Source organism: Sciurus vulgaris (assembly GCF_902686455.1).
Source record: "Sciurus vulgaris genome assembly, chromosome: 2".
NCBI lineage: Eukaryota > Metazoa > Chordata > Mammalia > Rodentia > Sciuridae > Sciurus > Sciurus vulgaris.
In genome coordinates this window covers 125,513,913-125,540,622 of record NC_136462.1, presented here as the reverse complement: position 1 = coordinate 125,540,622, position 26,710 = coordinate 125,513,913, and the positions used below count along the sequence as shown (strand labels likewise).

Here is a 26,710-nt window from a genome sequence, read left to right as displayed (position 1 = left end):
AGCAGCCTGGGAATGTAGTTCAGTTGTAGAATGCTTGAGTGCTCAGCAAGTGCAAGACTTTGGATTCAATTCCCAGCCCCCAAAAAGGATCAATATAGGTACAAGGACAGAACTATTAATGTCTAATTTCATGTATCTGTACAGATATACACTACTCTAAATTCATAGCAGTTTTTTTTTTTTTAAAGGACCTCAAAAATGACTACAAGGTATTCCAGAACTTGACTTCTCTTTTATTACTTAAAAAGTAATACTTTGGGAAATGGATAATAAACATCTTGAAAAGAGGCATAACTATAAATCATTACAAAACAACTTTTATACACACAGAGACAACTTGCTATGGCACATTGAAAAAAATAAAGGACTACAAGGTGGTTCCAATTCTGAAACTTACTATAAATAAATGGTCAGCCTCAAGTTTTCTCATATGAGGATAGGTGTGATACCTCTGTTTTCTAATTCATAGAAATTTGAGGAAGATCAAGCGGGGCAGTGATGGTGAAAACATTATAACAAATAGCAATATGAAGCTCAGTTCAGATTTGGGTGGCTTAAAAGTCAAACATCTGCAGTTTACAAAATGAGAGGGTAAGTAGCACTGTCAAGTATTTAACAATAGCAGAAATCATAAATCCATGACTCCTTTATTTGTCCATAGATCACCAAGGGCAGATACAACAAAGTTCTCTTTGCCACCAAGAGAGAGATCACCTATTAGGAGTTTTCTGAAAATGTCACTTCTACCTGAGACGATACCACTTTCTTGATGCAGTGTGAGGGAATGATTACTAACATCCTCCTCTCAAAAGTTTGTAAAATGACACATTATTCTGAACAACTGCCAACGAAAAATTTTCTAAATATTTACACTCGGCATTTACAATTGTAAAAGGATGAAAGTAAGTACAGCTATACACTATATAATAATTTTTGGTCAATGACCAATCCCAAGTACAACAGTGAACCCATAAAATTTTTATCACCTGTTGAAGTCATAGCTGTTTTACTTTGTGTGAGTATATTCTGCTTGTGCCGAATAGCGAAAGTGTCCAAAAACTAATTTTTCAGAACATATCCCAATTGTTAAGTGACATGTGAATACAGACTATCTGAGAGGAATTGTGTGTCCTTGGAATACAGTATGGTTAAGAAATGATTCTAAAAACAGAATAAAGTCACATCATGAAAGCTTAGATTCCATGCAAGGATTCTACATTTAAACCTGCAGGCAACAGGAAATCCCATTACCCTAGAATGGGAAGAAGGCCTCAACAAGTGCTGTCTACAACATACTACCATTTTTATATACCTTATATTGTTCTGCAAAGAATTCAAGGTGACTTTAAAATGCATGCTGCATGAAAATGTCAAAAGTCAGTAAAAATGGTCAGTCCAAGGGAAAATGGTAAAAAAAATAAGATATTAGAAATATTGTCAATAAGTAAAATGCAGTATGTCCATAAGGGCCTATCTGATAATTAGAAGCTATTCAGTTGACTTTGTTCCTCTTAGCATCTAACTCAAAGACAGATATGATTAGTTAGGAGGCACAATATTTTAAGAGAAACAAAATCAATTATTCTGGAAGAATACAATTAAATCTCAACCTAAATAGCAAAACAACACTTCACCTTATAGTTCATAGGTAGAATACAATATCATGTGGTCTACAATTAGTTTTTATTTCCATAAAACACAGACTGCTCACTTTAATACAAGAAGTAGTCACTGACAGATCTCAATACTTGCAATACTGCTTAATTTATCTGTTAATACCTTTACTTAAAATAACTACATTACAATGAATTTTATAAACTGCCTAAAAATCACTTTATTAAAACCCAAGAAAATACTCTAAACCTTCTCTTCCTTCATTGAGTTAGAGGTGACACCAGAGTCCATTTTTCATGTTCCAGACAAATGGAATAATGTTACCAAGAAATGTCATGCTTAATGTATATACATTATCTAATATACCTAAGTATCTAGAACAGCAGTGTCCAATATAGTAGCCATTTAGCCACATGTGGCTACTGAGGATGTGAAATGGGGCTAATGGATGCAGCAGATTGAGAATAGGAAGGCAGGGGAGTCAAATTTCTTTTCTACTGTGCTGTGGAAGTCTCTCATTGTGCTTTAATTGAAAATACCCTACTTTGTGATTTCCAGATTCTTAATTTTAAAGTCTTAAAATCTGTTGCCTTGAGGATTTATAAAATCCTATATAGTATTACTCCTCTCAAGAAAACAGGACTAACAATATTAATCATAATTTCTAAGTGTTGTTGTTTACTCAAGTTTACAACAACCCTATCAGGTAGTAAATATTTTATAAATGTACCTATTTTATAAATGAGAAAACACAGTAAAATATAAATGAAGCACAGTAACTTTTACATAATTTGCTCAATATCATCTGGCTGTTAAAAGGTATACTTAGGATCTGAAACTAAGCATCCTGACTTAACCATGTCCCATGCTTTACACAGCCTAGGAACTCCATTTCAGTCATCCTGTGGAAAACAATAGAAAAAGAAGCTAAAATTCATTTATAAATCCAGGCAAAATTCTGTCACAGAAATGGGCCCAGGAATGAGGAGTCTAAGTTATTGTGTTAATGGAACATGGTAGGACAGGATGGTTAAATAGAAGAGTTTTACATATGGTGCTCACACACTCCTACCTGTACTTCTATACCAGTAAGGTTAACTAGCTTCTTAGCACTTTCCTCCATGCCCTTGATAGAGGAGTAATATAGAACACACAGAATCATCTCAAGAGAGATAAAAGGAAAAAAGGAAATTTGGTACCAATTTACTATCATGCGATTTTCTCCCAAATGCTCCATAGCTATAAAAGCTTCTCACTTTTCTGTGTATCCTGTCTAATCTCCTTTTTAAAATCAAAGCTTCATGAATATGTTCCAAAGGCTTCTTTCACCTTGAATTTTATTTATTTTTGACACTAATTAAAAAAGAGAAAAGGGAAGATATTGGTAAGTATTGTAAGCAAAATAGTAGCACCAAATTAAATTTGGCTTTACAAGTGAAATGCCAAATGTCTATGAATGGAGAGTAAATCTTATATTACAGACCTTAAAACTTCATTAAAGTGAAGCTTGTCATCATTTAACAAGGAGATTACAATATTTCTTCTCCAGAGCTACAGACCTCTGGAGAAACACAGTATTATATATCTACTGACCAGTCCAGAGAAGCAAAGAATGGGGTAAACAGAAAACTTTGAATTTTTCACTGCTTTCTGTAAATCTTCATTTTTGCCACGTACCCTTTGACTACTTTCATAAGAATATCAATATTCAATGTACATCCTTCTTATGCATTCTAAATGTCTTCTCATTCAGTAATTCTAAAGAGAGTCCATTCTGATTTTCTTTAAGTCAACACATTTGTGATATTAAAGCTAAAGCTTGTGATAGTAAAGATGAGTTTCATTCAAGTGTAAATGCACCATGCAAATACCCCCTGCCTCACTAAAAAGTTAACAAAATCTTGTCAATTATTATCTATATGCTCATCATTGTGCTTAATAGTTGTATTTTTTTTTTTTTAAATCACCTTATCTGTACAAACCATACATTATTCTAAGGGGAAGTAGGATTTAATTTAGAGTCTCATTTCCTAAAATCTAGGAAGGAAAAAAAAAAAAAAGGCAGAAATAATTGTATTTTTTTAAAAAAAATCACCATGCACTGTTCTAAAGGACAGTGAGATTCAATGTAGAGTCTTATTCCTAAAGTCCGGGACGGGGGGTGGGGGTAGAAAAAAAACAGACACCTTCCCAAATGGATTCTTGACATGACAACTTTTAGTAAGAGAAAAAAATACAGAATCTTTTCCCTCTCTTTCTTCAATAAGGATTTATATTATTCAAAGTACTTTTTCTTTTTAAAACATTTTGTTTTAGTTGCAGGTGGTCACAATACCTGTATTTTATTTTTAGGTGGTGCTGAGGATCGAACCCAGTGCCTCATGCATGCTAGGTGAGCACTCTACCACTAAGCCACAACAGTTCCAAAGTACTTTTAAAAGTAAAAATTGTCAAGTTTAAAAAACTTTCAATTGCATTTAGGGAACAAGAGTTCCTTCATTTTGAGGTATATGCTCTCTCTGACTGTACTATTAAATTATTTTGGGGAGCAATTTTCTGTATTAATACCAAACTCCATATTCCTAACATATATATTTCTGGTTGGTTGGTAAAAATACTCATTTGAAAAGGCTGAAATCATCCAGGAATACTTAAACACACCCATAAATACTACTACTTACGCAGGTTGAGGCAGAAGGATCCAGGCCAGCCTAAGTAACTAAGTAAGGCCCTATCTCAAAAATCAAAAAGGCTGGTGATAGCTCAGTGGTAGAGGTAGAGCACCCCGGTACCAAATAAAACAAAACAAAACATACAAACAAAAAAAACCAACAGGGGCTGGGGTTGTGGCTCAGTGGTAGAGTGCTTGCCTAGTACATGTGAGGCAATGGGTTCAATCCTCAGCACCACATAAAAAAAAATAAAGACACTGTGTCCATCTACAGCTAATAAATAAATACATACATACATACATACATAAATAAAATAAAAACTATAAAGAAAAAAACAATAAAAGCTAAAAACAGCAATCTAAATTATTATAATCTTTTGCTAAAATTAGTAATAGATTCCAATGCTTAGAATAATTTTGAAAAAGATGCATGGTCACTAATTACATTAGTTGCATATTACACAAAAAATAATAAATAAAAATCTACCACCCACCCACCCTCAGCATCCTGCCCACCAGAAAAAAAATGGACCCTATAAAAATATCTTATGCTGACTTAAGGGTATCTTCAAGCACTTCAGATTTTAAAAAATTAAGTTCTATGCCCAGTTACATAGGGTTACAGGCTTAATTCTCTACTCACACAGTTGAGGTTGATGAGCAAACAGCTGTCCTGTATCTTGAGACAGACATTAGCTTCCTGCCTTCCCTATTCTCATAAGCAGCTACTTAAAGTTTGAGTTTTATGCAAGAAAACATTTTAAAGCCTTCAGTGTTTTACTGCAGCAGACTTCAGATTCATTCCTGTAACACATTTAACATGAAACAGAATTTAGACAGTTAAAATTTATTAGGTACCACATTTTAATCATCTAAAATCTTAAGGAGCGATTTCATTATTAAAGCTACATAAAAAGGGCTGAGTTAAAATTAAAAAACAAACCATTCCATTTGGTATTTGACACTAATATAAAAATGTTAACAAATATAATTTTAACCAATGGATTTTTTTTATACCTGGGCACAAGGTTGGTGGGCAAGGAGCTTTTCTTATAATCATTTGCACCCAAAGTAAGTAAAAACTAGGTATTTTTCTATTTTCCTAAAGTTTAGTTAGTTTATTTAGAATAATTAGCAACAAAATTAAGAACACCTTTACAAATAGTAGAGAATCTCAGTGTCCCAAGTATAACACTGTTACAGCTCCTGACAGCAGGAGCTATATTTTTCATATTTACCATTAAAGGTCTGTAAAAGCACATTTCCCTATAATTCGAATTTCTATAGTACCATCATTGCTTCAGGTTAATCAAGTGGTAGAAGGGTTCTCTGAAATAAGCATTTCCATATGAAATATTTATCCTACTTAAATTGAACTTTCAAAACAACACACAAACAAAAATATCCCCAAGTCTTATATATTAGAAAGTAAGGGCTAGCAATGTAGCTCAATGGTAGAACACTTGCCTAGCATGTTCAATCCCCAGAACCACATACACACGCAAAACAAAAGGAAGTATCAATAAGATAAAAATCTTATTTCTAGCCTGGTGGGGTGGTGCATGTCAGTAATCTCAGAGACTCAAGAAGCTGAAGCAGAAGGATCACAAGTTTGAGGTTAGCTTCAGCAACTGAGAGAGGTCCTAAGAAACTTTGTGAGACCCTGTCTCAAAAAATAAAAAGGGCCAGGAATGTAGCCCCAGTACCAAATAAATAAATAAATAATTCCTCCAAATATATAGTCACAATGATATAGTCTACTTCTTAAATAAATTGTAAAACGATTTTAATTAACTTAAAGGATTCATTTAAAAAGTTATATTCCCCAATAAAAATGAGGTGCCATTTAAAATTTGGACATGGGTTACTCATAATAGCCTTATTGTTTATATCCTTGTTCAATCTAATTTTTAAATAATATTCTAGCACTATTACTAATACGTAAACTTTTTTTTTTTTTGCGGTGCTGGGGATTGAACCCAGGGCAAGTGAACTTTATCTCCAGCCCCTATATGTAAAGTTTAATGCAAAATTAATTGCATCAGAAAGCCACAGACAAGGGAGGATTTTGGCCTTAGATGCTTCAACAGTTCTTGTTTTCATCTGTATTTTTCCCTACAATTGTAAAGTAAACTTTAGACAATACATGTGTTCTTCAATAAAAATGTCCTAGAAAAACCACATAACTACTTTTCCTTTACATGTAAATTGACCTCAATATGTATACTTATTATATTGGTCTCAATTTCTATAGTACATTTTGGGAAAAGCTTTCAGATTTTGTGACCATAGTAAATGTACTATTTATATTAGCAACGTGGTTTAAAAACACCATGAGATACAGCATCCAAACACTCCAAATTCAATAATCTTATAAATATTATTGAATGCTGAAAATACTACATATGTGCTGTGCTGTAAAAGATGACCAAATGTTGTAGAGTTTATTCAAAATATTCACTGTTTTATAATCTACTTATACTGTGCATAAACAAAAGATTTAAGAACTTAAGATCTTATAAAAGTTGTTAATTTGACAGAATATCTTTCACACAGAGTTTTACATGAACACTTAATCCTTACTCCACCTAAAAAGCAGTGGCTATAATCCAACTCTTTACAGATTATGAAACTATCATTCAGAGATGTCAGGAGTTTGTTTACAGAGCTAGTTAAGTGACATATCTAGGACTTGGGCCAGATCTATGTATCTCCAAAACCTGCACACTTGGGCATCAAGCTAGATTATAGGCAAATAGTGATCTGTTGCATTAACAAATAAAACCACATCTGGAATTAGTATGTGGAATTGGGTATCACATGCTAAATACAATATTGATAACTGAGTGTTATCAGGAATCCAACAGAGTAGTTACAAATTCAGAAAAGCCATCTCTTATAAGAAACAATTTCATGCAGAGCTGTTAAAGAAGGAAAAGAAGGGTAAAACTTCACATGGCACAAGAGTTCTCATGGCATGAGAGTTCACATGGCATGAGAGTTCTCAAAGCAATTATAGCCAGGCATGGTGACACAACTATAATCCCAGCTACTTGGGAGGCTGAGGCAGGAGGTCAGCAAGTTTGAGGCCAATGTGAGCAATTTAAGGAGACCTGGTATCAAAATGAAAAATAAAAAGTGTTGGGTTGTAGCTCAGTGGAAGAGCACCCCCGGGCAAAACAATGTATTCTAGTTAAATACTCAACACTTCCTAATGCTAAGGAATACAAAAGCAGGAACAGGTTACTGCTTACATTACCAATGCAATGGAATATATGAATCATTACCATCAAGTAATAACTGATTCAGGCAAAATTACCAAAGAATGTTAAAAATTCTTTGTTGATGAAAGTTTGATGAGAACTGATAAATATTGAGTCTCACAAGTATCTCTCCATAAATTACCGATTACAAAAGGAAAAATAACTTTTAAGTGGAGAATACTGCATTTATCACATTAACCAGATCAAATTTAGTATTAAGATAATGAGATAATGAGTGTATCCTGTTATGATACACTGAGAAGCACACACTGAAAATGTACTACTACTGCCAGACCTACATTTCCTAAATTTAGTCATGAACACACTGGATGAACCCAAATTGAGGGAATTCTACAAATAAATGATTTGTCACTCTCTTTAAAAGCGTAAATGCCATTAAAAACCTAGAAAGGCTTTTTTGCCGCATCTACTGCGAGAATGAAGACCATTCTCAGCAATAAGACTGTCGACATACCAGAAAATGTCGACATTACTCTGAAGGGACGCACAGTTATTGTGAAGGGCCCAAGAGGAACCCTCCGGAGGGATTTCAATCGTATCAATGTAGAACTCAGCCTCCTTGGAAAGAAAAAGAAAAGGCTTCGGGTTGATAAATGGTGGGGAAATAGGAAGGAATTGGCCACTGTTCGCACAATCTGTAGTCATGTACAGAACATGATCAAGGGTGTTACACTGGGCTTTCGTTACAAGATGAGGTCTCTGTACGCTCACTTCCCCATCAATGTTGTTATTCAGGAGAATGGGTCTCTTGTTGAAATCCAAAATTTCTTGGGTGAAAAATATATCCCACAGGGTTCGTATGAGGACAGGTGTTGCTTGCTCAGTGTCTCAAGCTCAGAAAGATGAATTAATCCTTGAAGGAAATGATATTGAACTTGTTTCAAATTCAGCTGCTTTAATTCAGCAAGCCACAACAGTGAAAAACAAAGATATCAGAAAATTTTTGGATGGTATTTATGTTTCTGAAAAAGGAACAGTTCAGCAGGCTGATGAATAAGATCTAAGAGTTATCCAGCCACAGAAACAACAGTCCTGGAGAGTCAATTTGATATTCAGTGATGCAATAAAAGATATCTATTGACTTCGGACTTAATCTTTTCCAACAGGTTGAATAAACTTTAGTGTCCTTTCAAAGGAACAGAACAGGAAAAAACAAAACAAAACAAAAAAAACCTAGAAAGACAGGAAATATTCCTGATTAAAGAACAGTACAGATGTGACAACTAAAAGCAATGAATGGTTATAGGTTGGATTATGGACTGAAAAAAAGTTTATTGAAGAACATTATTGGGAAAACTAGTGAAATCTTTAAAAAAAATTTTTTATAGCACTACCACTGAGCCACAACCCCAGCCCAACTAGTAAAATCTTAATATGGACTGTGTATTAGATCACTGAATAACATCAGTTTAATAAGATAATATTGTTGGAGAAGAGAATGTCCTTGTTCTTGCCCCAGCACTGCGTGTGTGCATGTGTGCATGTGAGGGGGAGGGGATAAAGCATTTTCTTGAGGGGTACATTTTAACTGTTGGTATTGCATTTTTCTTAAGGATTACATTTAACTAACTGCTGGTATTGCATTCTGATATTTCAGGTATTGATTTTGTTACTGCTTTATTCAGACTATAACACTGATCTAATGCTTTAATTAATAAAGTTTAATCTTTCATTAATATGAAAAAAATCTATACACTGAAGTATTACATAGTAGAGGGATATGATGCATGCAACTTATTCTGAACGGTTCAGAAAATAAATCATCTTGCAGAACAATTGGTAAAATGTCAACAATGCATGCATTTTACTAGGTGGTGTGTAGCAATTATTTGCATTATTATTATAACTTTCTATAACTTAAACTACTTAAAAATAAAACCCGAAAAACATCTGAACCCAATATTTTAAGTGTTCTGAATATCGAACAACAACAAAACTAAACTTCCTATCTTATATTCACACACTCTTATCTAACAGAAGTATAAACCTATTTATGATTATCTAGTCAATGAATAAGAAATGGTGATCTGGTTTAAAACATCTAATATGAGCACCATTTCACTGATGACAGGTGTGGCTCCCCAATCTGCCTCCTTCCAAACTTATCACATTATTGTAACCTTCTCAAAACTACAGTTATATGGGCTGGAGTCGTGGCTCAGTGGTAAGGCGCTTGCCTAGCATGTGTGAAGCACTGGGTTTGATTTTCAGCACCACATATAAATTAATAAAAAATAAAAGATCCATCAACAACTAAAAACAACAACAACAACAACAAAAAAACTACAGTTATAGAAAAAGAGTCAAGCTTCTCCACCAGAGCATTTTTCCCCCTTTTAATTGGAGTAGGGGAATGTGTCTCCTTGCTAAAAACTCCAAATTAAGTTAATTTCTGGTTATGCCAGGTAGCAAAGCAGAACCAAAGCAAGAGCTAATGAGTAATCAATAATGTACACAGAAAACATTACAACAAACCTCCCACCCTAAATAAAAGTCTGTACTGCCAATAAAAAGCTGTGGAAGCACACATTCATTACAGAGCACCTGGGAAAGAAAGACAAGATAACATCATTGAGAGATTAACACACATGGATGATACACGAACACTTCAGTGGCATAAACAAAGAGTGGAATCAAAAAAGGGAGGAAGGGGCTGGGATGTAACTCAGTAGTATAGTATTTCCTTAGCATGTAAGAGGTCCTGTGTTCAATTCCCAGCATCAAGGCAGGGCAGGCGGATGAGAGAAGAGAATATGAAAGAAAAAATGCAAGAAAAGGAGAAAATTCTCATGGCCACACACCACACAATTTGGGGTTATCCTTCTATTCCAGTGGTTAAAACATTTTTTTCCATGTTTTATCTTCTCCACTGACTACTACCTCAACTACAGCAAGAATCCATCTTAGAGGACAGCTATGACTAAATCTTATGCTAATGCTCAATTTAAAAAAAAAAATTAAAAACTCACTGAGAGGTCCAAAAAACAGCCTACTAGAAAATTCTCACACACAAAAAAATTCACATTGGAAAGGAGTAAATCTGACAGAGGAGAAAGGAGGGATTGGGATAGGTTAAGAAGAAATCAGGGCTGGGAAAATGTGACCTAGGAAGAATGGGACAAATTTTAGTTTCTTATATTAATCTGGATATATCTTTCATAGGATTTCAGCAATCTATGATGCTATGCTACATTTACTGGTACTTTAGCTCATTCTAGGCTGTGAGCTTAATTGCTGAGTTGTGTTCTTTCAGATAGGCTCTCTATTAGATTAATCTCTGTAAATCCACAGTATTGAACACTGCCTTGTTTAAAGAAGGCATTTTAGTAAGTTCTTGTAGAATGCACAACAACAAAAATTTTATTCCAATCCCAATCTCTGCCTTCTTATCCATTTTCTCAGGTAGTATGTTGTTCATTCTTCACCCCGTCAGAACTATTTGCTTTCCAATTTTTTCCTCACAAATCTAAATTTAAACTGCAAAAACAAACCCCTTACACTGAATGAAACTTGACCAATTCAAACCCCAAATTTAAGCCAATTTAAACTTAGAGTATTAAATTTAAAAAATATGGAAAATACACATGTATGCATACATATATAGTATATTTGAGAGGACAAGGAGCTTATCTTCTGAATTGATTTTTATATCTGTACTGCCAAGGCAATTACAACATCTACACAAGTCAGCAAATACAGCTTAGGCTTTCATTATTAGTCAAATTAACATGGTCTAATTATTCTTCATTTCAGTAAATAAATTTTAAAATAGTAAAATTTAAAAAGGACTAACATCGTCATACAGCTGAACCTCTAGCAAATCCCAAACTTTGATATGTCGCTTCTTCTGTAATTTCCTTTTCCTTAAATGGCATTAAGTCCTATTCCTGAGAAGAATGGAGGAAGTATAGGAAGATTCTATAGGAAAATGGCTCCAGAGTAAAAATGAGTAAGGTAGAAATACTATGGAGTAGGGGAGGTAGCAAGTAGAGCAAAGACTGAACTAACCCGTTCAAAACTAGCATATTCTTGCAAACAAGAGTTTTAGATAAGGAATGCCATTTTAGGAAGTTTAGTTAATGGAAAAGGTAGTAGCTTTTGTGGGGGAGAGATAAAGAATAAAATTAACGGCTAGCAATTCAATTTTTTCCCCAAAATAAATATTAATCTTTTGGTTTAATACACATTTTTATATCTTCCCACCAAAACTAAGAAATATAAAGTAAAACAAAGTTCTCACTTCTAGGTATTCATTTGCACAAGTCAGAAAACAAAGACTTGTAGAGAAATGTTTGAAATGACTATCTGTAAAATCAAGAACTGGAAACCCACACATAAAAAGGTGAATGGGCAAACAAACAATGATATAGAGTTGCACAATGGAATAATATCAGCAATAAAAAGGAATGTGTTGAGCACATTATGGATTAATCTCCAAATTATTATGCCAAATGAAAGCAAAAGGAAACAAAAGAATATATAATGTATGTTTCTATTTCCATGAAACATTACAAAAATATAACTATAACAAGAGAGCTGATCCAGGGACAGCAGAAGGGGAACCAGAGTAAAGTGCAAGTAAATAGCTTGTGCCCAGTGGAAGCCAAAGGAGTAGAAATAAGGAATGCCAGAGGCCAGAGACGATAGTACAAGTTGTTGGATTGCCTGCTACTGTCCAGATTTTGTCTTGGTGGATTTAGAACTTACATCACCATCCTGTTGCCAAGACCACTACCAAGAGAAGACTCACCTTGCTCATAACACTCCCTCTGTTGGTCCTTTGCCCAGGACCTTTGGAACACATGTACAATAAATCATTCCTTCTGTTTTAGCTGAAGAATCAAAAAAAAAAAAAAACAACCAAAGAAACAGATATCTAATTCTATGCTAGGTAAATGTTGTTTTATTTTTCCCGATTTTAAGTGTTTTTATTCATGGCAAATAAGCTGTCCATTTCTCCTTATACTCTTCCTCACTGGTTTTGTGGACACAGCTCTCCTGATCCTACATACTTTGTCAAACAACTTATGTAGGTAAAGGTTTATTGAAAGTTTGTGTGATACCAAGAAGAGCGGTAATGACTGATGAGTTCCAGTTTCTATAATGTAAGTTTTCCACCAAGTAGTTGTTAATTTTTGTAATATTCTAAAATAATTTTCTAAATAAATATCCTCATTTCGCTAGAAGCAGAGAAACAACTTTCCCCTTCCTTTACCTTCTATGTCCATTCCCCACCCCTGCTCCACAATAGGGATTAAAACCAGGGCCCTCATTCTTGCTAAGTATACCTTCTATTACTGAGCCAAAACCTCTGCACTTTTATTTTCTAAGACAAAGTTTTGTTAAATTACCCAACCTGGTCTTGAATCTGTGATCTTCCTGCCTCAGCCTCCAGAGCTGCTAGGATTACAAAATGTGTACCACCAGGACCAGCTCTTTATACATTTTTTATATCATTTCAGTACCTTGAAAATGATTTAGTACCTTAAAAAAAAATCAACTTGGATTACATTTTAAACACTAAAATGGTATGTTTTCTTCCTTCCTTCCAATCAGGGAATCAAACCCACTGAATGACATCACCTGTCTTTTATTTTAGTTTTTATTCTTTTATGTGACAGGGTCTCACTAAATTGATTGCCAAGGCTGGTCTCAAGACTGCGATCCTCCTGTCTCAGCCTCCCAAATCACTGGGATTACATGCATGTGCCACAGTGCCTGGCAAAATGTTCTTAGTCCTCAATAAAACAAATTCTAACTTACATATATTCATCACCATCTTTTTCTTTTCTTTTCTTTCTTTCTTCTTCTTCTTCTTTTTTTTTTTTTTTAAAGAAACAAGAATCTTATGATATTGCCCAGGCTGGCCTCAAACAGCCTGAAGAGTTCTCAGGTGCATAGCACCAATCCAGCTTATCACTAAAGTTGGGGGTGGGGGAGCTCATAATTCTGATGAGTTCTACTGAATGTGATTTGCAAGTCCTAGATTTTAAAGTATAACTGACATTTAGTCGTCTATTGCAGTCCAACAAAAGGCACCTTATCTTTCAAATAAAGGCAATGTAGCTTATTTCTTCAAACAGGAATCACTTCTGAAAGTTTCCAAATTCTTTGAAATGAGAAAGAAAGCAGTTTCCCCACGTTTCAGATGCAATTTCCTGGCTCATTCATTAAATTTATATTGCAAAATAATTCATGTTTCTAAGGAATTTAATTTCTCTGGTAAAAACACCCACATTAAAAATGTCCTTCTTGCCAGGTACAGGGGCACAGCCTAAAATCCCACTGACTCTGGAGGTTGAGGCAGGAGGATCATGGATTTGAGGGACTCTCAGCAACTTAGTGAGAACCTGTCTCAAAATAAAAAAAAAAAAAATCTGAGGATGTAGTTCAGTGGTAGAGCATCCCTGGATTCAATCCTTAGTGGGGGTGGGAGTTCCTTCTTCTCAAAAGTTTAGTTGCCAATATTTAAGAATAATATATAAAGATTAACTCAGTACATTAAGAAATTTGAGACTAAAGGAAACTAAAAATAATTTAAAATTATATACACATAATTAATATGTGTAATAATTACACTTTAATTCTATTTATTTATTCATTCATTCATGCATGCAGTGCTGTGGATTAAAACCAGGACTCTGCACATGCTAGGCAAGTGCTGTACAACACTTTTCAAAAGTTTAGTTGCCAATATTTAAGAATAAACATAAAGATTAACTTACATCAGGAAATTTGAGACTAAAGGGAACTAAAAATAATTTAAAATTATCTACACGTAATTAATATGTGTAATAATTACACTTTAATTCTGTTTATTTATTTATTTATTCATTCATGCATGCAGTGCTGTGAATTAAACCCCCCACCCAATATTTTTTTTAAAGTTAAATTAAAAATTTAAGAAAAAACACAGTACATTTAAAAGGTTTTACTTGTTAACCACAAATTAAAATGCTCAAAATAACAACTATTTTAAACAGAATATCCTTACAGTTTAAGCAATGTTTCTCTATGTGATGGGTTTATCAATATTGCCAAAATCATACTGAGGACAAACACAGTTATTACTTATTATGTGCAATGTTGACGGATACAAAATCAGCCTGAATAAGTTAGGTAATGGTCTTTTTTCCCCTTTTACTATTTAGAACTTGGAATATTCAAAATAAAGCGTTATCACTTATCTAATAAAATTTTAAAACTAAATAATTGATGTGTCTTAAATTTAATGTTCAGTTTTAAAACAGATGTTTCCAACCATTATCAAACCAATTTTTTTCTTGGTTAACAATCAGTTATCTTGCAGGTAAATACTGTTAGAAGTAGAATAAGTCCATGTGAAGAAAATTAAACACTAAAAAATCACATATTAATACACAAGCACATGTTAATACACAAGTCACTTCCCTGCCTGAAATTAAGTCATGTAATTCAGCCCATTACATTTTGATAACACTAAATTTAGGAGTCATCTGTCTTGTTTATCATTGTACAGTATTTCTAGTTTTAGACATACCTGTTTAGAACAGGTGTTCTAGACATTCAAATGTTTATATAATAGATTAATACTTGGTTGCATTTATCCAATCACAAAAACAAACCCTGAAACCACTACGTATCAACTATAAGAAATTCAATTACCTAGGCAAAAATCAAATTACCATGTCTTTTCCACCTTTAATTTGTAAGATCAATCAGGGAATACTTTAACAGTGTAGAACATACTAATCCAATATAAATTAGCTTCTTTCTTCCTCCTTCCAGACCATTAAACAGTCAGCAGTAGGTGAATCTACGACAATCTAAAAATAGTATGACAGATGACAAATCCTTGGTTGTGAAGATTTTCTAATTTGTATTATATTCTCTTAAAGAATTTAATGGCACCCATAGGTTATTTAAGGAAAACAAATCAATAACTGTATACAATTTAAGCAGTCTCCTTTTCACATCATTACAACATAGGACATGTATATTTTCACTATTTCTTTTTTGAGGGGGGTTACCGGGATTGAACTCAGGGGCACTAGGACCACTGAGCCATATCCCCAGCCCTATTTTGCATTTTATTTAGAGGCAAAGTCTCACTGAGTTGCTTAGCACCTCACTTTTGTTGAGGCTGGCTTTGAACTTGTGATCCTCCTGCTTCAGCCTCCTGAGCTGCTGGGATTACAGGCATGTGCTACTGTGCTCAGTTATTTACACTATTTCTAATGATAAAAAAATAACTGGCAATTTGACCAATAGTCAAATATTTCTTAATAAGGAAAAAAGGTAGAAGGATATTAGCACTGAAACTACTCAGAAGTCAATAAAACTGAGTCTGCTTTGATCTAGTTTTAACATCACACAGAGATCACCTTGATAACTTAAATTCCTATATTACTAAGACCTGATCTATAAATTGCTTGACAGGTTTAAATCAGTCATTTTAAGACCTGGCTTTTCTGTATGTAGGTGTAGTTACCAAAGTCAAAAAATAAACTGGTAGGTACCATACTCTTTGAAGCCAGTTAGCACCCACTTTTCCACCTCATTAACAATGTGTCCCTATGATAGTTCCTTATTTATTAGTCTCAAATCTGCTGACTGACATCAGACCAGCTTCAACACTGACCCCAACTACTTCTAGGAAGTTATAACACCCAAAGACCTGGCTTTTTGTCAATTAGATAAAAACTCAAGGACAGCATGATTTAAAATTTCAAGAGACAAAGTTTTAAAACTTGTAATTTTCCAGAAAAGATCACTAAACAAAAATTTCCCTAAGAGGGGTGGGAGGGGTGGGGAGGAAGGAAAAAAATAACAGAATGAATCAAACACCATTACCCTATGTAAATGTATGATTACACAAATGGTATGCCTTTATTTCATGTACAAACAGAAACAACATGTATCCCATTTGTTTACAATAAAAATAAATAAATAAAAAAAAAAGGATTTCCCTTTATAACTTCTAGATTAGTGGTTTTCAGAACCAAGGATTAATAACATGAGAAAACTGCAAAATCTTGGGAGATTCTTACCACGTAGATTCACAGCACTTAGTTCATTCAATTTATGAAAAAATATCTGCCATATATCTAAATGGCAAAGTCACTACTTGCTGGCCTCACTCCAGTTTTGGTACCACAGGTGAGGGAAAGTAGAAAAGCTGTGACAGCTAGAGGGGGAAAGAACCCTACTATTTGTTTTTAAAAATATTCTTTTTAGTTTTCGATGGATATCTATCTATCTATCTATCTATCTATCTATCTATCTATCTATCTATCTATCTATCCATCCATCCCTCTATCTATCTATCTATCTGCAGTAGTTGAGAATTGAACCTAGTGCCTCACACATGCTAGGTAAGCACTCTACCACTGAGCTACAACCCCACCCCAGCCCAGAAAAACTGTTTCTGAAAGAAAAACCTCCTAGCTTCATTCCCTTTGACTCTACTGTTTCCAGAGGGTGAGAATTTGATCCACATGCTCTCAGGTGACCCTGACAAGAGACCAAATTAGTCCTCTGCCAAGATCTCTCATAGAGAACCAAATTTTATAGGCTTTTGTTATGTCTTCCTTTCTTCATAAAATAGGTGACATATACAACAATAAATGTTTGACTTTAAGGTAGAATATGTAAGTGAAATAAAGATTTCCATCAGAAAGATGGAATGCCCATTAAGAAAACATTCAACTACACCAGTTTAAATTATGAAATAGACCTCTTGAGATTATGATCTTTTAAAAATGCTCAGTTGGACATGGATGTGGTTTAGTGGTAGAGCATTTGCCTAGAATGTGGAAGGTCCCTGGGAGACACCCAGACACTACCAAAAAAAAATAAAATAAAAAAGTAGAATAAAAAGCCCAGCTGTGGCTAACATCTTTCAGAAACCCTAGGGTTCAATTATCCTGTTACCTAATTCTATGTACTTTGAATATCATTTAACACCCTTTCATCAATTTTTATTTTAACTGTTCAAGAAGCTAGGTCTAACAAATGACAGGCAACATACAAAATATTTTACCTGCAGTACAAAATCATTTTACCTCTTCCTGATAATCAACACGTTCCCTTTTCTCTAAAAATCTGCTAGATTCATTTAACATGCAAGAGAGTTCTGGTTAGTATGAAATGTTTGTCCTCTTAAAATTATATACACACACACACATGTGTACACTTTAAGATGTACCTTGAGTTTAAATCAAATGACCACAACGAGCAAGTAAGGATATTGTTCACTCCCTCTCCCTATTAACATACACTCTAAAATATGCAGAGCTTTCATTTAAAGAATTGAAGTACTGAAAATACAATACAACTTTTAATTTGTCAACTGGATAATCACTGCAAATGATTCGTTCTTACTGTGAGAAATAAGAGCTCTGTACTATCAGGAAGCAAAAGTTTAAATTCAAGAATGTAATCACCTATTAATACTTACAGTCGCAGTATTAAATATATACATAAAAACTTCAATTTTTTATTTTTGGTACTATGAATTGAACCCAGGGACACTGTACCACACTCCCTAGTTTGTTTTTTGGTACTGGAGATTGAACCAGGGCTCTTAACCACTGAACCATATCCTCAGCCCTTTTTTGTATTTTATTTAGAGATAGGGTCTTGCTGAGTTGCTGAGGATGGCTTTGAACTCATGATCCTCCTCTCTCAGACTCCTGAGCTGCTGGGATTATAGGTGTGTGAAACCACGATGCCCCTAAGTCGGTTTTAATTTTTTACTTTGAGACAGGTTCTTGCTAAGTTACCCATGCTGGTCTGGAACTTGTGATCTTTCTGCCTCAATCTCCCAAGTAGCTGGGATTACACATGTGCACCACTATGCCCAGCTAAGATTTATTTCTTATTAAAGCCAATTAATAACAAATCAAGGATATTGATGACAAATTAGTAATCTTTGGTGTTATTTTCCTCTACAATATTTCACTCTTTGATTTTCACAGTAAGAGAGCATTATAAAAAAATGAGGTTGAACCATTTTATCTAAATGGAACTCTTTGTAAAAGCAAATGGACAAAAACTCAGTAACCCATTTCCTTCAAGGGAACATGTGATTATTCTGAAAAAAAAAAAAAAAAAAAAAACTATTAAAAGAATATGGCTTAGAGCTTAATCACAGACAAATTAGACTTTAAGCATCTACATTCATCAATTGTTCTTGTAGTACTCTCTCTTCTCACTTATATCCCACATTCTCCTCTTTTTCATTCCATTCTCTAATACAAAATCACCTAACAAGAGTGGTAAACTATTTACCTGTTCTAAAGAGATAATAGAATACAAATACAATCTTTCTTTTTCCTTTATTTCCTCCCACCCCTTTTTAAAACAGGGTCTTATCTTACCACATTGCCCAGGCTGGCCTGGAATTTTTACACTTAGTGTCCCTTTTGCTTTACTCTCCCAAGTATTGGGACTACATACAAAATCATATACATACATACACACATGTACATATAAATTCAATGAAGTTCTACTCAGCCATAAAAAGATGAAATTGTGGCATTTGGTAAATGAATGGAAATGGAGAACACCAGGCTAAGTAAAATTAGCCAAACTCAGAAATTCAAAGGTCAAATGTTTTCTCTCACATGTGGAAGCTAGGGTAAAACAGGAAAGGGGAAGAGAAGGATAGGATAACATAAAGAACCAATCAAATACAAATTAATCAACCAGCGAAAGAAGTCTAGTCAAGTAGAGAAAGGAGAATGGAAGAGGGGAGGGAGGATAGGAAGGAAAAGGGAGAGGATTATGAATTGAAATAGATTTCCATGCATGTATGAATGTTGGGATAAGCCCAACTACATAATTATAAAGCTCTAATACAAATTAAAAGTGCACAACAGTGCTCGCTTCGGCAGCACATATACTAAAATTGGAACGATACAGAGAAGATTAGCATGGCCCCTGCGCAAGGATGACACGCAAATTCGTGAAGCGTTCCATATTTTTAGGACTTAAAATCAGCATACTACAGAGATACAGCCACATCAATGTTCATAGCTGCTCAATTCACAATAGCCAGACTGTGGAACCAACCTAGATGTCCTTCAATTGATGAATGGATAGAAAGAAATTGTGGTATATATATACAATGGAATATTACTCAGCCATAAAGAATGATAAAATTATGGCATTTGCAGGCAAATGGATGAAATTGGAGAATATCATGCTAAGTGAGATAAGCCAATCTCAAAAAGCCAAAGGACGAATGATATCGCTAATAAGTGGATGATGACACATAATGGGGGGGAGGGAAGGGTTAATGTTAGGGTTAGAGTTAGGGTTAGGGAGGGGGGCAAGTATGGAGGAAGGAAGGACTGTATAGAGGGAAAAGAGGGGTGGGAGGGGTGGGGGGAAGGGAAAAAATAATGAATCAAACAACATTACTCTATGTAAATTTATGATTACACAAATGGTATGCCTTTACGCCATGTACAAACAGAGAAACAACATGTATCCCATTTGTTTACAATAAAAAAAATACATTATAAAAAAAAAAAGTGCACAACATGCCTGGTTCACTAATGAAATCTTTCCTGTATTTCCTTTGGTGACTTAGCTTCATCCTTTTTGCCAAGGGGGGTGGTGTCACACCTATGACAACCTTATCTTCTAAATAAAAACCTAGGATGTGTGATCAAACAAGAAAGAATATTTTAGTGGAAAATGATAAACTTTTTGTGGGTTCCAACAAAGGGACATTTCAAAGTTCTGTGCTGCTTCAAAGTGTGTGACCCTGTAATTTTTAGATGCCCAAAAAGCTGATATTTCTTAACCATTCCAAAAGTTTAGAAAGACAATAAAAATATCTGAAACCCAAACTGCCCAAAGACATACAGGCTCCTGGAACTTATTTTATAATCCTATCACCTGCTATTTTTATTTTTATGAACACAAGCCCAGGTTTCTAAGTTCTACCAAGCAGCTCTGAGCAACTGTCTCCCAAATATCACTAGTTCAGACTTTTCTCCAGGGTTCTTTTTTCAAAACTGCCTATCAAAATATCATTCAGATCTCTTATTGGTTCTTCTAGTGACAGTAGGGCAGGATGGACTAACAGAAGATAGTAGCTAAATCATAGCAGGACAAGATAAGAACAGAACTGAGAGCTCCCAAGTAAGACACTACACCATCTACTCTAATCTTCACAATATCCCTTAGAGAGAGGAACCATTCAGAGATGAGGAAACTGATGAGGCTTAGAGAGATTATGGAAATTGTTCAGGTCAAACAGCTAGTAAGTGGTTATATTAATCTGTTTTCTGCTGCTGTAACAAATACCTGAGGTGAGGTACTTTATGAAGAAAAGATGTTGGGCTGGGGATATAACTCAGTTGGTATAGTGCTTGCCTCACAAGCATAAGGCCCTGGGTTCAAATCCCCAGCACCGCAAAAAAAAAAAAAAAAAAAAAAAAAAAAAAAAGAAAGAAAAAAAGAAAAGAAAAGATGGTTTATGGTTTTGGAGCCTGAAAGTTCAAGATTAAATGACCCCATAGATTTGGCCTCTGGTGAGGGTCTCAGGGCAGATGGCAACACAAAAGCAAAAGTCACGTGGTAAAAGAGGAAGCAAGAGAGAGATTCTGGGGCCAGATTTGCTCCTTTACAATAATCCACACTGGCAGGAACTCACACTCCTCCAGACCAGCATTAATCCTTTCTGAGAACAGTGCCTCCAAATGACCTAATTATCTTGCATGAAACTTCACTTCTTCTTTTTTGGTATTAGGGATTGAATCCAGGGTGCTTTACCACTGAGCTACATTCCCAGACCGTTTTACTTTGGGACAGGGTCTTGCTATGTTGCTGAGGCTGGCCTGAACTTGTGATTCTCCTACCTCAGTCTCGGGAGTTGCTTGGATTAAACATGTGCACTACTATGCTTGGCTAAATCCCACTTCCTGAGGATTCCAACACTTCTCAAAGTTAGCACACTAGGGGCACTTAAGCATCTTGCATCCAAAATATAACAGTGGTAACGCAAGGATTTGAATCCAGAGTCTGTCTCCAAAGCCCAAGCATATAAGCAAGGTAAAACTCTTTAAGAAATGAGATATAGCTGGGTGTGGTGGCACACACCTGTAATCCCACCAGTTCAGGAGGGAGACACACACACAGAGTACATCTGGCTTCTAATTCTTGCTTTATCACTTAATGGGTATGTAACTTGAAAAAATTTCTCAGTTACGGAACTTGATTAATGGTTACTACTCTCAGACAAGTTAACAAGTCACAATATAATATGAAACAACACAATATAAACAAGTGAAGTTATAGAATAAAGTGATTTGCTTTGTCACTGAAAGGATTATTTTGTTTATGATGGATGTTGCTTGGTTTATACTTTGGGAATGAAGGACATTCAAAGCTAAATAAAACATGATACCCTAATTTCACATAGTATGCTCATGGAACCACAAGTGAACTGATACTTCTAAAGTATAAATATCTAGGAGGCTGGAGAGTTAGGCTAGATTCTAAATGATCAGAAAAATAATAAGCAAAACATACTATAAGCATTCAGACAGAAGTCAAGATCCAGGGCTCAAACAGCTCAGGCAATGTTACAGGGAAGGCTAAATCATCTTCCACAGACAGACACAGAGATCTACACAAACTATAATCAGCCCAGAGTAAGCAGTCAGAGGGTAAAAACTGTATCACTGTTTCAATTCAGCATCTATTTGGAATGCTAGGACATAAGGAGCAAAAGATAAGTAATGTATGGTCCCTACATTTAAGGATCTCACAGCTTTAGCACAAAAGGCAAATGCGTTAAATATTGCAATTTTGTATGATTAGTGAAGAAAAGAAGCTGTTAATTAGGAGTATGCCTCTCAGGAAGATGTGAGAAAAGGGAGAGGCATGGCAAAGCGAAAAAGAGGATATTTGGAGAAAATGCATATAGTTGATTGTGACTGAAGCGTAAGGTACATGTGAGGAAGTGGTGACTCATAAGGATACATAGATGAGAAACACCAAGATCAAGGTGGCCTCTTATGGATTAGAAAGCAACAAAGGAAAACCCTTCAAATATTGGAATGAAAGAAACCTAGAAATATGCTAATACAGTAACCATTAATCACATCTAGCTTCCAAGTACTTAAAATGGAGTTAGTGGCAGCTTCATTTTTGATGTCACTTAATCTTAATTAAATTTAAATAGCTACTACTACCTATCATTAGAAAGCACTAATCTTCTACATATGTAAGTAGAATTCTTATCCAGGATAACTATATCTTCTACAAAGAAAAGAAGGAAATGAAGATATAGGTATTTGTAAATTATGGAAAAGATGGAGCAGGAAATTGAGAAAATTCACACAGTAATCTCAATTACTAAGTAAGAGACAAAAGTGGGGTCTAAGCCAGAAAGAATAAAGAATCTTAAAATAGCTACTTAGGAAAAGGATGGCTAAATCCAAGCTCAAGTTATAAACTATAACATTTATAGTAAAGTTAAAAAAAGGTATGAAGAATATTGTTAGGGAAACTGACAAAACTGAATATGGACAGTATTATTAAATAATATGTTACATAAATGTGAAATTTCCTGATTTTAGTCTATGTAAGAGAATATTCTTGTTGTAAAGAAACACATACTGAAGTACGTAGGGGCAAAAGGTCTCCAGCTTACATGCAATGATTCAAAAAAATTAAGATATGTGTGTATGTGTGTGTATACACACGTTCCGAGAGAAAGAGAACAGAATATAATAAAGCAAACAGGACAGAGTATAACAATTAGGAATCTACGAAAAGGACGTGAGAGGGTTCCTTGTACTATCTGTGCAACTTCTACATAAAAGTTTGAAATTAAGTTAAAAGTTACAGAGAAATTCATAGCAGTGTCAAAAGCATAAATCAATGTGATTTTCTTCTGGTAGCACTCTATAGCTTAAGTTTAGAAGCAAAGCAAATGGTAGAATTGGTCAAAGATTAAGAGCCAAGAGTACTGGGGAAAACAGTGATTGAAGAGGAAACTGGAGCTAAAGGAAAGGACGAAGCAAGAGATTTTGAGACCAGAGGTCTTGATAAAGCTTAAGAGTAGGGGTTGGGGATACAGTTCAGTTGGCAAAGTGCTTGCCTCACATGCACAAGGCTCTAGGTTCAATCCCCAGCACCACCAAAAAACAAATAAATCAATAAATAAATGTGATGGGTAAAGGAAAGTGAGAACTGAAACAAGAGGCTATAGCCAGCAAAGTAATTCACATTCATTATGAGTTATTAGTCATTTAGGAAACGTGAATTTACTCCACGAAGAATTTTACATCCATAGAATGGTTAAAAATTTTAACACTGATCATACTAAGTACTGGTGGGAATGTAAAATATGACAGGAACACAGGGAAAGAGTTAAGCCATTTCTTAAGCGGTTAAACATGAAAACTATCATGTGACCTAGCAATTCCACTCCTAGATCTCTATCCAAGAGAAACAAAAACATCCACCACACAAGGACTTATACACACACACACACACACACACACACACACACGCCATGAACATCATTTAAAACACACACACATCATTTTAAAGGAATGAAATTTTGATCCATACTATAACATGAATTCATTTTGAAATTATTGAGGTAAATGAAAATAAACTAGACACAAAAGGTCAAATATTGTATGATTCCACTTAGAAGAAGTAACTATGATGGTTAAATTTACAGACAGAAGGTAGAATGTTGGTTACTAGGGACAGGAGGAGGAGGAAATGGGGACTTCTTATTGAATGGATACAGAGTTTCAGTTAGGAATGATTTTAAAAGTTCTGGAAGCCAGACACAGTGATATGCCTGCAGTCTTAGCTACTCCGGAGGCCGAGGCAGGAGGATCTCTTGAGCTCAGAAAATTGGGGTTAGCCTGGGCAACACAGCAAGATCCCATCTTTAAAAACAAAGTTATGGAGATGGATAGTGGTGATGGTTCTGCAAAAACATGTACTTGACGCCACTGAACCATCCAGTTAAAAATGGCTTAGGGAAGCTGGGGTTGTAGCTCAGTGGCAGAGAGCTTGCTCAGCATGTATGAGGCACTGGGTTCAATTCTCAGCACCACATATAAATAAATAAAATGAAGGTCCACTGACAACTTTATAAAAAGGCTTAGGGGCTAAGCAGTAGAGTGTTTGTCTAGCATGCTTGAAGCCCTGGGCTCAATCTTTAGCACTAAAAAAAAAAATTAACGAATGAAAGTTAATGCATCTGATACAGTGTTAAATAAATGAGCTGCAATTATTAAATTAATCCTAACATTGTTTTCACTATTTCTTTCCATAGAAGGCTTCACAGTTCTCTATTGCTCACAGTCATGCCATTCTCACCAGGCCTCTCCCCCACATTGAGAATCCCAGGAAGTGGGGGCTTACTTGACAAGTAGAAAATTAGGTAGCACTTGCTAAACTAGCAAAACAGTGGTTGGAATATCTACAATTTCTATTCTCTCCATTTTTATTATTTCAGGGTTGTTCCTTTTCAGGTGAGTCGAATTGAGCTTTTGATCTACATTCAAAATTACAAGATGACGATGGCAGCTCCTTGTCACTGGGCAGTCTCAGACATACCACGATACATTACCAAGGATGTCTCCCGATCTTACTTTTTCAATTTCCTGATTACCTTGGCTAATAGTAATCTTTCTCCCTGCTGAGCTTCAACAGCAATAATTTATAACCAACCACAATTTGACCTTGAGTAATATACAATACTGACTTATTGAATAGTAAATATTCATACCCCTCCAATTTCACCAAATAGAAAGTGAGCTTCTTTCAGAAAAGGATCATCTTACAGCACTTTGTAAACTTACCTGACTAGGTAACTAGTGTGACTGCCTTACTAGGGTCTATGCATGCAAGTTGATAAGAACTCGCTATTGAAGCAGCAATTTCAAGCAATTAATGGGACTCTTCAGTGTAGTTTTTCACTTTTAATAATCTTCCAAGAACAATTTCCCTACTAAAAGTAAATTATTTTATAAAGTTTCATAGCTGCTGAGATTTAGTACTCATTGAGAAGGCACACTATATATTTTAAGCATTTAAAATTTTTTGAAAAAACAGTTGTGCATTTTCCTTATCAAAGTAAATCTTTTCATATTATAAATTTTAATAATCAAAATTTACTAAATGAACTGTTGTTTTACATCTTATTGTTTAAAAAAGAGCAAAATGTTATTTTTACATTAAAACTTTTGAAAACAGTGTGGTAATTCCTTTTTCTATAAAAAACTTTTAAGTAGTAAAAACAAAAAATACTCCTGCTTTTATAATGGGTAACTCATGGATTGCTATTATAAGTTTAATTTCTTTGACCTCCAACTATATTTAAGAAATTCAACTTCTCCAAAGAAATAAATATTGATTATATTTACCTATATTTCAAAAGTTTACCTTTTCCCTTTACCACCAAGGTGCTTTCAAAGTTATAGGATGGAAAGCCTTTTAAAAAATTTTATTTTTTTGTTCAATGAAGGTCCTTTTGCTTTAAACATATTGGAGGGGGGAGAGCAGAGGAAAAAAAAAAAGAAATTAAATATTTGAAATAAAAATTATTCTAAATTAACTTTCTTAGTGTACCTCAATTTTCATGTGATGTTGACTACAGTATTTAACTTTTCTGATGTTGTAATATTTGATACAGAAGAATAAAGGTATGTAGCTTCTGTTCGCTACCTATAAGTGACTGAGCAGGTTATTTGACTTGTGTTCACAGGTAGATACTTTGCACAGCTGGACATGAATGGACCTTTACACAAGTTCCAGACTACAGCTATTTTAAGGAGGTCATTAACATTTCAAATAGCTCAGATAAAATGTTTTCACTCTTTGCCTAATCTTCCTCTTAGACAGTTTGGTCTCAGCTTTTATTAAATGTGAGGAATTCATCAGCTTTGAAATTCAAAACTAACCACATAAGGAAAATTACTTTTACTCTTCCCTTTTAACTTGTTATAACTTGGGGACGGTAAAATGTGGTATATTTTTCAGAATGTTCCAAAAAATGGTCAGAAATGCTTTTTTGAAAATGTTTGTTTTTCTTAAGGCATTTTTAGACTTAGGCAGCAAATTTTGAGCACACTCTGGAAGGAAGAACTGGGTAAAGGATGAAGTAGAATGA

General features: G+C 34.7%; 1 protein-coding gene, 1 long non-coding RNA gene and 1 pseudogene across 10 annotated transcripts in view; 2 read left to right on the top strand and 1 right to left on the bottom strand.

Moving 5' to 3' along the window:
* ZFAND6 (zinc finger AN1-type containing 6) overlaps positions 1-26,710 on the bottom strand; it is a 73,439-nt gene that overhangs the window by 31,822 nt on the left and 14,907 nt on the right. For 4 of the 8 annotated variants that reach the window (XM_079128455.1, XM_079128456.1, XM_079128453.1 and 1 more), the window contains exon 2: positions 4,929-5,089. The exons of the other annotated variants lie outside the window; for them this stretch is intronic. The gene's annotated coding sequence lies outside the window, so the exon portion shown is untranslated. The remainder of the gene's footprint in view (positions 1-4,928; positions 5,090-26,710) is intronic. 8 annotated transcript variants of the gene reach the window in all.
* On the top strand, positions 150-26,047 carry LOC306654654. Its single transcript, XR_013762021.1, has 2 exons — positions 150-591; positions 25,055-26,047. It is a non-coding gene; the product is annotated as an uncharacterized lncRNA (long non-coding RNA).
* On the top strand, positions 7,949-8,650 carry LOC306654648 (large ribosomal subunit protein uL6-like; annotated as a pseudogene). Its single transcript has one exon. The product of its transcript is annotated as a large ribosomal subunit protein uL6-like (transcript).